A 15,443-nucleotide genomic window follows, 5' to 3' on the forward strand; every position below is an offset into this window, starting at 1 on the left:
AAATACATTCCATTGAATGAAACGTTTTGAAAGATAAGTAAAAAAGGAATAATGACCTAGAATTACAATGAAAGTTAATAATCTCAAGACAATAATTGAATAAACAAAATCCTCAAAGGTTTGACGTTGTAATTAATCTATATTTATTTCATATTAATTTGTACTTTTTTATTCTACATGTAATCAACTCTTACTTAAATCTTCTAATTTTCATTTTTCTTTCAATTTTCAAAGTTTAACCAATCAATAAATCTTTACAACTTCTAATCTTCATTTTTCTTTGAATTTTCTATGTTCAACCAATAAATAAATCTTTATAAATTCTAATTTTCATTTTTCTTTGGATTTTCAACGTTCAACCGATAAATAAATCTTTATAACTTCTAATTTTCATTTTGCTTTGAATTTTCAATGTTCAACCAATAAATAAATCTTTATAACGACTTTCTAACATGCCCATGTTATGGAGAAAAAATTAGCCTTAAACCCACTTTTAATCGTTACAATTTGGTGAATGTAAAAATTTCATCCTATTTTAATTGTATATTTAACTATTCAATATTTTGAAAAAAATTAATTTTATCAATTATTAATATATTACTCAATTTCAAATATATAAAGATTTTAATGGTAATAATGTGAATTAGTTTATTAATATAAAATATTAATAATAAGATTTTCAAAAAACACTTTAACATATATTATTCTGATAAATAAAAATGTTAATATTTATTGTTAGCACACTAGTAAAAATTTCCATAAGTCTTCTTAACGAAGACTGAAGTATCAATAACCGTTATAAAATGATTGAGAATGTTTAGGCTTCAATTCTAAGAAAATTTGAAACATGTACACATTTAGCTTTGGTTTTAAAAGAAAAAAAAAATCAAAGGTTAAACCTTTGTCAAAAAATTAAATAAAATAATAACTAAAGTCTAAAAATATGTTTAAGGTTATTTTTTCTCAAATTTTATACTAGCTTAACCTTTTGTCTTTTTGTCTCTGTAGAAGTTGCTTTCCTTCCTCTCCTATTGTCTCCTCCTTTATTTTCTTTTGTTCTTGAGAAGCTTCATTCATTGTTGAAGAGTTGTCATCTTTGTTCAACATAGAGTAAACGGTAAGTGAATTTTCTTTTTCTTAATTTTATTTATTTTCTTGCGTTTTTCATTGAGTTTTGTGGTGTTTTCTTTTCTCATTCCTTTCATATTCTTTCTTTGTTCTTAAACACTCCACCAAACGCTGTCAAGTCTGAGTAGTTGCTGTTGCTCAATATGGAATGGACGATGAGTGAATTTTCTTTCTTTTCCATTCAATTTATTTTCTTAAGTTTTCGTTGAGTTTTTGTTATTCATTTAGACTCCACAATGGCGAAGGTGACCCATGGAATCCTTAATTGAGATTTTTGGTTACCCTAATTTTTTCGAATTGCGACTTTTGGTTGGCCTGGTTTTTTTAGATTGAGATTTTTTATTAGATTTAAATTTTTGGAAATATGGATTTTTCGACATGAGTTGGGTTTTCAATACAAAGATGAAGAGGATGAATCTCATGCTTCAAAATTTTTTCTCTCTTTTGTATGGAGATGGGAATAAGATGGAAGAAACACATGTTGATGAAGATGGGTAAGAACAAAGTAGTGAATGAGAAAGGAGACCCAAACAATGGAAATAAATGTTGGTTAAAAATGGAAGCCTAATATGGAAGTTTAGACTTCGATTCACAACTAAAGTAAAATACCCCCTTTAGTTGTCCCTATTTATGTGGGGTTTTCCCATTTTGATCCATTTCTTATTAGAATCCCCAATTGAGTCCTTATAAGTGGTAATTTGAACCAATTGAGCCCCTACTGTTAAATTTAGTTAACGGGGTTAAGTTTTTGCACAAGTGGGAGGATGACGTGTTATTTTCTTTAAACGTGGTATGTTTAGAGTTTAAACGTGACATTTGGGAAAATGTAATAATATGAAATTAGGCAAATCTGAAATGGGATTTAGGGTTCAATCAAATTCAATTTGGGATTAAAAAAATGAGAGGAGAGTGCATCGCAAGCTTGCGCGAAGTCTTTAGTGGAGAGGATACAGACTTCATTAAGGCTTTGGAGCTTCGTCATTGGAGTTTGGACGTGAATTGCGAAGTCGTTGAAGGTGTGTGTCAAGTGGTTCGAGTGGAATTTGCTGGAAGGTTAGTATGTGTACTTTACATAAATATGAATTTAATATTGGGTTGTTTTTGTTGTTATCTGGGGATGCTTTTTTGAATGTGGGGTTGGGGTTGTCTGAAAATGTGGTTTTTGCATATTGCGGTTGTGGTCCCCCATGTCTCTCATAGTTAGATTTCGTTTGATTTGTCATTATCACTTTAATAAGCAGTGTTTTTTGTCGTCTTAGGCTTATTTGTAGGTGTAGAATACTCTTGATTGTGTTGTGTGTAATGGACGATATAGAGGTTGTTATTCACCATGGGGAAAAGTTCGTCAATGACGGGTGCCTGAAGTATGAAGGGGAAAGTGAGACAATGTATTTTGATCCTGACTTATGGAGTTATTTTGTTGTGGTGAGTGTAGTCAAAAGTCTTGGGAACGATGGTTTTAAGGAATTGTGGTTTTTTGTTGGATGTGATCCTGTATTAGATGATAGGCTACAACCATTGTGTGATGACGTAGGTGCCATGCATATGGTCACTTTAGCTCACTTAAATGGACAAGTTCATTTATATGTTGTGCACACTGTCTCTGAACCTGATGTGATTCAGATGATTTGTTACAACACTAATGAAGGAGGTGACGAAGTTGCACCTCAAGTGAATGAGGGTGGTAAGGGTGCACAATTTGCTGAGGGTATAAATGATGGTGTGAAGCAAGAGTTGGATGAGGGGGTAGGTGTTGAGAGGATAAAAGTTTTTGTTGGTTAGGCTGAGATGACAGAAGCAAATGAAGATGAGGATGAGAGGATAAAGGTTGACAAAGGTGATGCTGAGAGGACAGAAGCAAATGAAGTGCAGAAAGAGAGGATATAGGTTGAGGAAGCTGATGTTGAGGCTGAGAGGATAGAAGCAGATGAAGTTGATGTTGAGGCTGAGAGGATAGAAGCAGATGAAGTTGAAGTTGAGGGTGAGAGGATAGAGGTTGAGGAAGGTGATGCTGAGAGGACAACAGCAGATGAAGTGCAGGAAGAAAGGATAGAGGTTGAGGAAGCTGATGTTGAGGCTGAGAGGACAGAAGTAGATGAAGTTGAAGTTGAGGGTGAGAGGATAGAGGTTGAGGAAGGTGATGCTGAGAGGACAGCAACAGATGAAGTGCATGAAGAGAGGATAGAGGTTGAGGAAGCTGATGTTGAGGCTGAGAGGATAGAAGCACAGGATGGTGAGACTGATAGGTTAGATGGTGAGGCTTACAAAATAGAAGTAGAAGACTTGGAGGATATAGAAGTAGAAGTCCGTGATTGGAGTACATCACGTGATGATGATGATGGTGAGATGAATAGTGAGGATGAGTTAGTAGACATAAATGTCCAGTGTGATGTAAGTGAAAGTTCTGGTAATTTGGAGGTTGAGGTTGAACCTGTTTTAGTTGGGTCTGAGTCAGATATGGAAGAAGATGAGATTAATGATTCCAATTGGTTCAATGACAAGTGGTAATCTGAGGACTTAACTTCTCCTGACATAAGTGATGAAGAAAGGGAGGATGAAGAGGGGTATGGGCATTTTTCTACATTTACTATGCCAAAAAAAATGGTTGATTTTTCTACATTTGTGTAAGGCATTTATATGCCAACTTCAGGAAGAAATTCCCTGGAAAGAATATGAAAAAGCTTATGTGGAGGGCAGCTATAGCAACCCACCCACAAAAATGGGAGAAGGAGATGAGAAGTATCAAAGAGGTGAACCAAGATGCTTTTCGACACTTGATAGCTATTCCTCCAAGGTTTGGCACTCTCAGTTTACATAAGTTTTACTTTTTCATTATTTAACATATTCATTGTGTGACATACATCTTTATTCAAGGTCTTGGTCCAGATCAAGGTTCACAAGCACAACTCAATGTGATACTTTGGTTAATAACATGTCAGAAGCCTTTAATAGTGTGCTGGTAAATACGAGGACAAAACCAATTATTACAATGTTGGAGGAAATCAGACTATACATGATGAAGAGATAGGCCACTAATAGGTCAAGGGTAACGTCATTTAAGTCATCAATTTGTCCAAAAATACTGAGTAGACTACAAAAGGAGGCACTACTAACAAAGTCTTGGATTCCCAGGTATCCAAGAATTATGACATATGTATATCTTTGTGTATGTTATCCCAGATATCATATAACTAATGTTGGCTTATCTTGACAGCTGGTCTGTACAAAGGCTATTTGAAGTCAGACATGTGTCCCAAAGTGGGGACAAGTTTGTGGTGGATATATATCAATATTCATGCTCCTGCAGGAAATGGAGCATCAGTGGAATACTTTGTGTACATATATTGGCAGCAATGAGGTTTTTCAACATAGATGCAGAGGACTACATACCTGTATGCTTTAAAAAGTCAACCTATGAAGAAATTTGTTCCTCCATTATATATCCCATTAATGGAAACAACCTCTAGGAGGTAACTCAATGTCCAGATGTCATGCCTCCATCAACAAGACAGATGCATGGTCGTCTTAAGAAGAAAAGGAGGTTAAAGCAATGGGAGTTGAAGAAAAGTAGCACCAGAATGTCTAAAGGGGGATTACTTAAGAGATGTGGCATGTGTAGGGAAGTGGGTCACAACAGAAAAAACTGCCCCAAGAGAAACCAAGTGCAGGAAGAGGGACAACAACCCAGTTCATTGCCTAAGGGTGAACCAGATGGAGAAGAACCACTTCGGAGTTGAAGAATGTTATATGTTTTAGTAGTACCAAATGTAATAGGGCAAAGTTTGATGTTTATCATCTTACAGACATGTGTTATAAACAATGTTTTAATGTTTCAGTATGTAATAGCCTAAAGTATCCTACATATTGGTACTTGTATGAACAATGGATGTCTACTTTTTTGTATTAATATACAAATGTTGAGTTCGACATTGGCAGTTTCTTTATTGCAAGTAAATTAAAAATTTATTATTTATCATCATTGTGCCCTTAGTTGAATTCCTCTTTCAGTTGTTTATTCAGGTGCCAAGATAGCAGTATTATTTTACTCCTCTATTGTGTATGTTTGTAGTTATGTGTTCTCAACTGGGGATGGAGGCTTTATTGAGAACTTTTTTACAGGTTCTATGCACATGTTATGCTATACATAGGGCAATTGTTGACAACAAAATGAAACCAAAACAGAGACAACAATTCAACTCATTTTTTCTAAATTATCATTTCATTAAACATCTAAAACAGATACATCTTCATAGCACAAAACATAAATACATTGCAACCTCTACATTAAAAAGAACTACTTTAACATTATCAAGTGAAGCCTACAACTAATACCAAAACAGACCTAAATTATCAAGCTCTTCCCATCAACATTACAATTATAGTGATGTTCATCACACATAGAACACTAATAACCCCAACCAAATATTTCATCCAGCTTTGAAGACCCATCACAACTTTTTGCACACCAACAATCTTCTTATCACTTTGATTTTCAAAACTCTTCAGCAACCTCTCATCATTTGCTTCCAACACCTCATAGCTAACACTTTCTTCAATTCCCCAATCAGTGAACCACCTGAAGTAGTTGCATCCACCATTTTCACTTCTAACCTTATACCTAGGGCAACCCCAGAATTGTTTGACGCGATTCTTACTGGTTTTCGTAGTCCTCAACACAGACTTCTCTCCACAATGGCAGATCAGCGAAGCATCATTCCTGTTCCACCCTCCATCTCCACGAGAGCTCACAGACCGCAAATGCTTTCTTCCACACTCATTGCAAGTGGAAGAGGAACACGAATGACCCATCGACATTGTTGCTTCTTTTGCTTTCGCACTTCCTTGTTTCGTCACTTCATGTGCTTGCCAATCTTCAACAACAAAGAACCCTAAAGACTTCGCGCAAGGTTCACCCTAAAGAACCCTAAATCCTATATTTCAGAAATCATATTATTTCAATTTAATAACTTCCCAAATGCCATGTTTAAACTCTAAACATGCCACCTTTTAAAGAAAATAACACGTAATCCTCCCACCTGTGCAAAAACTTAACTCCGTTAACTAAATTTAACAACAGGGGCTCAATTGGTTCAAATTGTCACTTATAAGGACTCAATTGGAGATTCTAATAAAAAGGAGATCAAAATGGGAAAACCCTACATAAATAGGGACAACTAAAGGGTTTAAATCTAAAATACCCACCATTTTTACATAGTTTATGTATGTTTCGACTGTTGAACCAACACACAGTATTAAAAATAATTGATGTCAACTTTCTTTCACACTAATAACAACAATAGACTAAAATTACTTAACAAAGAAAAATTATAAAAAAATCAAATTGTATTAACTAAAATTTTATAAGAACTAAAACCATACTTTTGGTGAAACAAGAGAGAACACAAATTAAATTTAAATCTTACAAGTTCACCAAAGTAGTAAAGACTTTGCATGTCAAATATACTAATTTTGTATTGGATTTAACTCCATAAGTTAGGAATAAAGTAAGTAATTTTATAATTAATAAGAATATTATTCAACATATTTCGTTATAAAATAAACAATTATCGCTGAATTTTCTCCAACGTGCATGCTATTTATTAACTTGATTATATTTTTGGTTCAAATTTATATTGCGCGTGACTTTAACTTTTTCAAGTTTTGCCACATTAATAAACTTTATCTATATTTCTTAACTCCTTAAGTTCATGAGCAATTTAATTCTCTCATTCAGTTGCAATCTTCAGATCATTACAATGGTGATATGATAAAATATCTTAATCATACTTTTAGTTATTTAAATTAGATTGGGAGTAATTCTAATGTTTCAAAATTTTCTCGTGTTTAATTGAATTTACCTACTTTTTTAACTAACCAAATTTAGTTATCTCCTGCCTACAGCTATTCAAATATTAGAGGCTTTCATAAATTTCATACATCAAATAATTTTAAAATTTGAAAAATAAGAGCTTAGGAAACTTAACAAAAATGTAGGATTTATAAAAATACGAAAATAATGTCTGAAAAGTTTTTTTTTGTTTTTTTATCAATATGTTTTAGTAAGATAAGTTTCAATAGAAAAATTATGTTGAAATTCTTAATAAGATGGAGAAAAATAAAATAAACCCCAAATGTACTTTAAAGAAAAATGAATTTTTATGTATTATTAATTTAAAAGATCTGTCAATTAATTCATATATATATATATATATATATATATATATATATATATATATATATATATGCTTTTAAATAATTACAATAAATGACAACAAACTTGTTAAAACCAGAAGCGGTGTCAAACATTATTCATACAATCAACAACCACACTATTTATTGAAGTTCGAAAAATAAAAATCCAATTAGTTAAAAAAATCAAATTAAAAAATCTCATGACCGAAATCAAACCTTTTACACAAATTAAAAAAAATCAAAGTCTAGAAAAAATTATATGAAAACTTCTACCAATTAATTCATAAAAAGTTGAAATTAATTGATGCAATTTTATTTTTCTTTTCTACTTTTGTGGGAAATTTTTCCAAATAAACTCTGAGCTAAATTGTTTATGATAGATAGTGTATAAGCCCATGAACCCATATAAAAAGCACTGTGGGCTTTTTATAGAATAACTTATTTATCTCAGATCCAATTCCGTTGGGCCCCGAAGTAAAGAATTGCTGTACTACCAAAAAAAGGTCAAATTGGTCTTTTTCATTGTTATTCTGGGAATATTTTGTATTTCTGAACTTCAAAGAGGTTGAGTCCATGAACCCAAAATTGTATATTTCATACTTTTATTCAATTTTGCTTTAATCTTTATTTCATAAATTTATTAAATGATGGACTAGGAAATATGTGTAATTTCTTATGACATGTAGTTTTCATCATTATGTAAAAGCTTTTATATTCTTAAAATTATTAAAATCAGCGGTTTCTTTTTAGAAATTATTTTTTTTATAAAAATAAATCACATTGTCCTTTTAAAACCCAACATACACTTTTTTTTTTATCTTTTTAGTTTCTCTGTTATTATATTTTAATATTCTAATTTGATCGATTAATGGTGGCGTGATAACGTAACGGAAGATTACGCATATTATCTCAATCATAATTAATTTTAAAAATATTCTTATATCTATCTAGGCACAACTCCTAATGATATTAATTTAGGATAATTTAGAAAATATAATTTTCAGCTTACAAAATCTATAATATTAAATTAATTTAACTACCGCTAACATTCTTAATTAGTATGAAATTAGCTATAAATTGAATTTTTTATAAACTAATTATTTACTTAATCTTTTGCGGATATAGTATCCCAAAAATATAATAAAATAAATATTACTTTTGTAAAATTGTCTATATTAATTTTGGAAATGATTGATCAAATATATATATATATATATATATATATATATATATATATATATATATATATATATATATATATATATATATATATATATATTATCATTTTGGTTTACAAAAATAATGGCCATATATATTTTTTTTAAAATAAAGAATTGGTTTAAAGATGTATTTAGTCTTTCAAATTTAGGTAGTATTTCTCTATTCACTAAATTAAATTTTTTATTTGTTAATCTTTTGCAGTTGTTAATGCCATTTTTAATATATTGGGTTTGACTAGTTTCAAAAGTTAATTATAAGACAAATTGTCACATTTGACACATGAATCTAATTGAGTGACTTAATTTTGTTTTTTTAATGTTTGAATATAATTTTAGTCATTCAAATTAGGTGCATAATTTCTTTTTGTCCTCTCATTAAAGTTTTTTATTTCTCAAACCTTTGATTTTATGCAGTGTTATTATGTAGTTTATTATGTCAATAGTTTATTCAACATTTGCTACATAAATTTATTTAAGTGTCAATGTTTTCTTAAGCTATTTATTAAATTTTTATATGTACGATATTATTAAGTTAAAATTTTAGTTATATTTGTAATGTCCCATATTATATATAAATATATAATATAGCAGTCCACATTTTTAATATAAGAGAACAGTTAGAATAAGACCGTAAAATAAAGTATTAAGGTTACAGTCATCCAAAAGCAGTCATAATTTAAAACTTAAACACATTAAAGTATTTCAAAATGATATGGAACAACTAAGAGTCCTAACTAGACTAAGTTGCAACATCATCTCCTTCCAAAGCCAGCTCCAGAGACACCTCATCCACCTCTGCTCACATCCAAGTGGATGATCATTGCAACAGAAACACGACACAAACAACAGACAAACACAAGCAGAAGGGTGAGCTAGATATACAAAAATCATGTTATAACAATCAAACACAACTTGCAAGTTTAATTCAAAGTTAATGAACCATACAACACCACTTGTTACACTTTACACTTGACTCGTCCGGACTTAGAATAATTGTCGAGCTATCACGGGTCATGCACTCGTGGTGGCCTCTACTACTTTTTGCAAAGCCAGTGCAAATTTGTTTCACCCTACCACACTGACGAGCTTAGTCCGTTATCACTCACCTTGGGCCATACTGGAAGCACCCAAGACTAGGAACTCCTGCTACTACTCACGACATGATTCAATCCTCTCTACTTGAGAATGATTTACCATTGTAGTTTCAGGATAACCTCCAAGACTGAGCTACCATGCAAATCATTCTAAAACATACCAAGGGCACCACCATGAATCCTCTCCTTGAGGAGCATGGAATTACGTCCAATAACCACACTTTGTTACATTCAACCACCAAACATGTCTCATACATTCACATACTTTCAATATAATAATATTACCACCAGCATACTATGCATTCCAATCATTCCACACACTTAATTCAACCAAAGCAAGAGCAAAAGAGAAATCTGGACTCAAAGGATTCGCAGAGCGCATCCTACTCCCAAGGCGAGACAAGAGGATCTCGCACAGCGCACCCCTTAATTCGCTATGCGAATTAACTCGCTGAGGCTACAGGCCTTAGGTCTTCTCGCATAGCGCACCCAGGTCGCTATGCGAGAGCTTAAACAGAGAGCACACCCCCAAACCTCTTCGCTTTGCGCCCCTCTCGCCTTTCGAATTAAAATGGCAGTGACTCTAGGCCACCACCAGTCACACAACGACTAGATTCGCTATGCGAATCACCAAACAGAGAGCAACACTCTCTAGTCATTCGCACAACGCACCAACTCGCACAGCGAATAACCTAGATAGTGAGCACTCTCTACAGGGACTCGCTATGCGAGACAGCTCGCATAGCGACTCTGCATCATCTGCAGAACGCAAATTCTACAGAATCATGCATTCACACCAGCCCTTACCATTTCTATGCCTTTCCTCCAACTTCTAACACCTCTAGTTCATGTTTTACACTTGATTAGACTTGTCTAGATGATTATAAACGTTTCTACTACAATTCTAAAGTGGTTTAGACTCAATTTCTAATCTAGGACACCAGAATCAACAACTTAGGGACCCAAATCCAATTCTACTACTTTGAACCTATTTTAGACCAGTTTGATGCTCCTAGCAAGTCACAATCAACCTCCCTACACTGTCCCAACAGACTACAAGAGCCCTAGACTCTTAACTCTCAAATTCACTATCTCACTACCTTCAAAAATAACTTAACACCCTACCAACACACTTAACTCTCAACATAACAACTATCCCGACCCATTATGATTATCTAACATGCTCAAATGCAGTGCACATCGCATTTACAACAGTTCACAAGCCTCAATTTCACAGATTCACAGATGAACAGTACAGTACAAACCTGCCATACACTTACAACTTAAAATGCAACCCAAACAGCAGAATAATGCATAAATCAGTTCATACACCTTAACATATGACAAATTATAAGAAAGTATTTTAGCTTCCCTTACCTTGGAGTTGAACAGCTCAGCACACAATGCTGCTTCCACAGTACCCTACTCAGTGAAGAACCTACACAGTGCCCTACAACCACCGAAATGGTGATGGAAACAACTCTTAGAGCTAGGATGGAGTGGAAAATGAAAAAGATGAAAGCACAAGACGTATGCAACCAACAATAATTTATGTGCTAGGTTTAGAAACGGAGAAGAAGCTGCATGCAGGACTTACCTGCCTAGAACCCGAAATGAATTGGTCAGTTTCGAAGCCCTCTACGTTGCGAAAGTTTGGGCGTCACCTGATCGGAAATCCACTGGCTCAGTGGAGAGGAATGGAAGAGAAAAGGTAGATATATGGTAGAGAGAAGGCAGAGAAAATCTGAAAATTGAATTTTTAGAGAAAGATAGTGGAAGTAGACTAATGAACCAGGCTGTTCAGAAATCCATATTTATAATAAAATAATAACTCTGGTTATATTAGTCTAATGCACTAATCCACTCTTTTAATCCAGATTTTAGGTTCTCACAATCTTAAACAAACGAGTTTGTTCTAAAAATTAAAAAAGAAGATCAATAATCGTTTATTATTGTAAACTTTGTTCTTTGCTAAGTCGTGATGTTCATCTCCTACTAAATCTCTCTTTTATTTATGATTTTTACTAATAAGTTATAATCCATTTGATTTAGACTAAAATAATTTCACTTAAGTTATCATTAATATTACTATTTTTTCTCTCCAATAACATAACGATGATAATAAACACAAAATTAACTCAATAATGTTTGACTCAAATTAAGGAATTTCGATTAACACTTTCATGAAAAAAAAAATTATAAGATCATATAATGAAATAGAAATTTTTTATATATTAATTAAAAGGAGTAAAAATATATTTAAACTTTTAAAAATTTACAATTTAAACGTAATGATGTTAAATTATATATGGTACGTCATGACTTAATAATAAATACTATACTAGTAAATTTTTATATTAAAAGGAAAAAAAACGAAAAACCAAAATGATAAAATAAATATACTAAAAAAAGTCATTAGTATATTCAAACTTTTATATATGATTGATTTCATCACCTATATTTTTTATATCGAATATTACCCCCTCTATGTGTCACCACGCTTCTTAGAAAAATATATTATAAAGTTATAATATTTCGTTTTTATTTACTAAATTATTCAACTATATATATATATATATATATATATATATATATATATATATATATATATATATATATATATATATATATATATATATATATATATATATATATATATATATATATATATATATATATATATATATATATATATATATATATATTTTACTATAATGAAAATTCCTCTTCTTTTCTTTTTCTATAAAATACCTCTCCCAAAATAACTAACAGACACTTTAACATGAACTAATGCAGTTGTTATATATTTTCAAGGCACACCAAATTGGATATTCGGTGGATGCACTAAATTATATATAAAACAACACTTAAATATTTTCAGTCGTTTATTTAATGCTAAAATAATAAAGTCAAATTGGAATGTGAGAAACATGGTATAGGATGGGAAGATTAATGAATTTGGGTTTGTAATTTGAATATTATATGAGTATCTTTTTATGACAGAGTGATTTAGTCATCACTAGGTGGTCATTGTTTATTTTGTTATGTCAATTTTGGCTGGTTTTATAATGGGAAATGACGTTAAAGAACATTAATACTCATTATTCAAGTCAACCCTAATTTTCAAACATTAAAAGATACGAAATATCTATATCTATTTTTTATGATGTCCATGTGAAAATTTTCAGGATACAATTATTCCAAGTTCAAACTTTCTACCCATCTAATATTGCTAACATAGGTAACATAGGTAACTACTCCATACCATAATATATTTGTCAGAAAAAGTCAAGAAAAGTACATAAGGTTAGTATACCATTTATGCTTACTGGATAACTTAATTGACTTGTATATATATCTTTTATTAAATTGGATATTTTATTCTTATGATAATTTTTGTTGGCTTACTTAATAATTATTTGATTTCTTTTTTATTATGATCTTTTAGGTTTTTGATTCTTTTTATTCCTATATTACTTAATTAAGTTTTGATATTTGTTAAATAAAGTTAATGTAGTTTTTTTTATCTTGTATTGATATTAATATTGTTTAAAAAGTAATCATGTATAAATTCAATACTAGGTTTCATTAATGGTGACTATCAAATTATATGTTAACACTTATTTTACAAAAAGATGACTTTGATTCTATTTCAATAATATAAAAAATATATAAGAAAAAATAATTATATATAGGTTTACATATATAGTGACTCAATTACTAATTAAGTATTTTATTAGATTGGTAGGTGATCAATTTCTAAACACCTTAATACCTTAATATCAATTTAATGAAACATATCCCAAAAGATATTATATTGACTTTGTACTGGAGGAGTCTCGAACGACAAACGAATAGTGATGAGGCCGGACGACTGCAGAAGGTAAGCAAACTCCCAACTGATTAAAGTAAAGCTCTTGTACTGGAGGATTCCTCGGACGGCCAGAATCGAACGACAAACGAGTAGTGATGAGGTCGGACAGTTGCAGATAAGCCAACTTCCACCCGATTAAGGTAAAACTTTGATTAATGAGTGATTGGGCTGTGTTGGGCCTTGATTAAAATCTTGTTAATCCAAAGCACATCACCAAAACTATAAATACAGGTTAAAGGTAAAAGGTAAATGGATTCATTAATTGTGCATTTATTATAACATTCAAATTATTGATCGGACTATTACTGACTTTGGCATCGGAGCACCTTTGGAAGATACACCTCCGGTCGGTGAACAAAAGATTGGGAAAGAGTATTGATCAAATGGAACTTGAAAGAAATTGTGCGGGACTTAGGTGACTCAATCCTATATCATAACATTGCCATTTATTAGAAATCATGTTAATTAAACCCATGTAAAAAATAAGAGGAGAAACCAAAAGAGAGAACTAAAAATGATAGACAAAAATTAAAACTAATATTCTTTAATAATAAGCTACTCTCTTATATGATAAATACATACAATGAAGGTAAAAAAATTAGATTCAATAATTATTAAAATATAGCATTAACTAAAGAAAAGCATTCATAAAATACTGATCTTAGGTATAATAATGAGATTTAAAAGTAAGGACTTGTTGTAGGCTAGGTCCCTCTCCCTCCCACTTGTAAAGAAATAGGAGCTCAAAGTCCTACTCATTCATATTTACCATTAAATAACCGACTTAATTAATTTTGCAATGGATTCCTCCACTTCACCTCATCCTTTTCTATCAATGCTGACGTTTTTTGCCGCCATATAAGCCAATAATCCACCATTTTCTGACGTTGCTACACTTAAAGTTCATTACTGTCCCTCTGCTTGCAAATAAAACCTCCCTTCAACATTCATAGTTTTCCACGAAAAACTTTTGCAGAAAACCTCTGTTGTCTTGGGATGTGTGAGAGTGAAGAAAACAACTTGGGAGAAGTTGCAGAGACCAATCTTCCATGCCTCCATCACCCGCAGAGAAAGAAGGTGGTGATTAAAGATATTCCAAAAGGGTTTTTGCCGATCAAGGTAGGGCAAGGTGAAGAGCAAGAGAAAATCGTGATGCCTGTGATGTACCTCAACCATCCTTTGTTTTCTCAGCTACTGAAAGAGGCAGAAGAAGAGTATGGTTTTGATCAGCAAGGAACCATAATCATTCCTTGCCATCTCAAGGACTTTAGGTACGTTCAAGACCTCATTCACAAGGACATATCCCACCAACATCAACACCAACACCATGTCGTTAGATGTTTTAGGTCTCCATGAGACACCAAACCTTATAACAACTTTCTTTTTTTCATCTTATGTTACCAAAATGTAATGTGGAAAGGGAATCGACAAGTTGTTTTCTTTTTTTTCATCTCGAGCTTTCTTGTATGGATGAACTTTATGAGAATATGGCTAAAACAATTACTACTTATTATTTATTTATAATATATTTAAAATCGAAGTCCAAGTAGTGATGAACAATTTGATTGTAGTTTATATCAATTTGTTTGTTGTTATTGCTATTCTTTTAAATTGTCTTATGGACCCAGAATGCTTTCTTTTGGCAGAAGTAATTGAAAAAAAAATGCTTCCATTCGTACATGGCGTTAATCATTAAAGCAAATGGCTCCTATTATTAAAGATTAGATGTGAACCATGAACGTTCGAATATTTTAATTTTTGAAATAGAAGTGAAATTGAAGCTATAAAGATGTTGATGGAAAACTAAAAAATTGTACGACGGAATTTTAATTACACACCGTTAATTTCGTTCTAGTTGTACAAATTATACAGTTGGCGCAACATGTATTAATTATTTTTCATTATAAATTAATCATATTGTTAACAATTGAATAT

General features: G+C 31.7%; 1 pseudogene; it reads left to right on the forward strand.

The window, feature by feature from the left end:
• Positions 1 to 14,403: 14,403 nt before the first annotated feature.
• On the forward strand, positions 14,404 to 15,054 carry LOC148191415 (auxin-responsive protein SAUR32 pseudogene; annotated as a pseudogene).
• The last annotated feature ends 389 nt before the right edge of the window (positions 15,055 to 15,443 follow it).

Source organism: Vigna umbellata, chromosome 11 (genome assembly GCF_029865625.1).
Source record: "Vigna umbellata cultivar VRB3 chromosome 11, Vumbellata_1.0, whole genome shotgun sequence".
NCBI lineage: Eukaryota > Viridiplantae > Streptophyta > Magnoliopsida > Fabales > Fabaceae > Vigna > Vigna umbellata.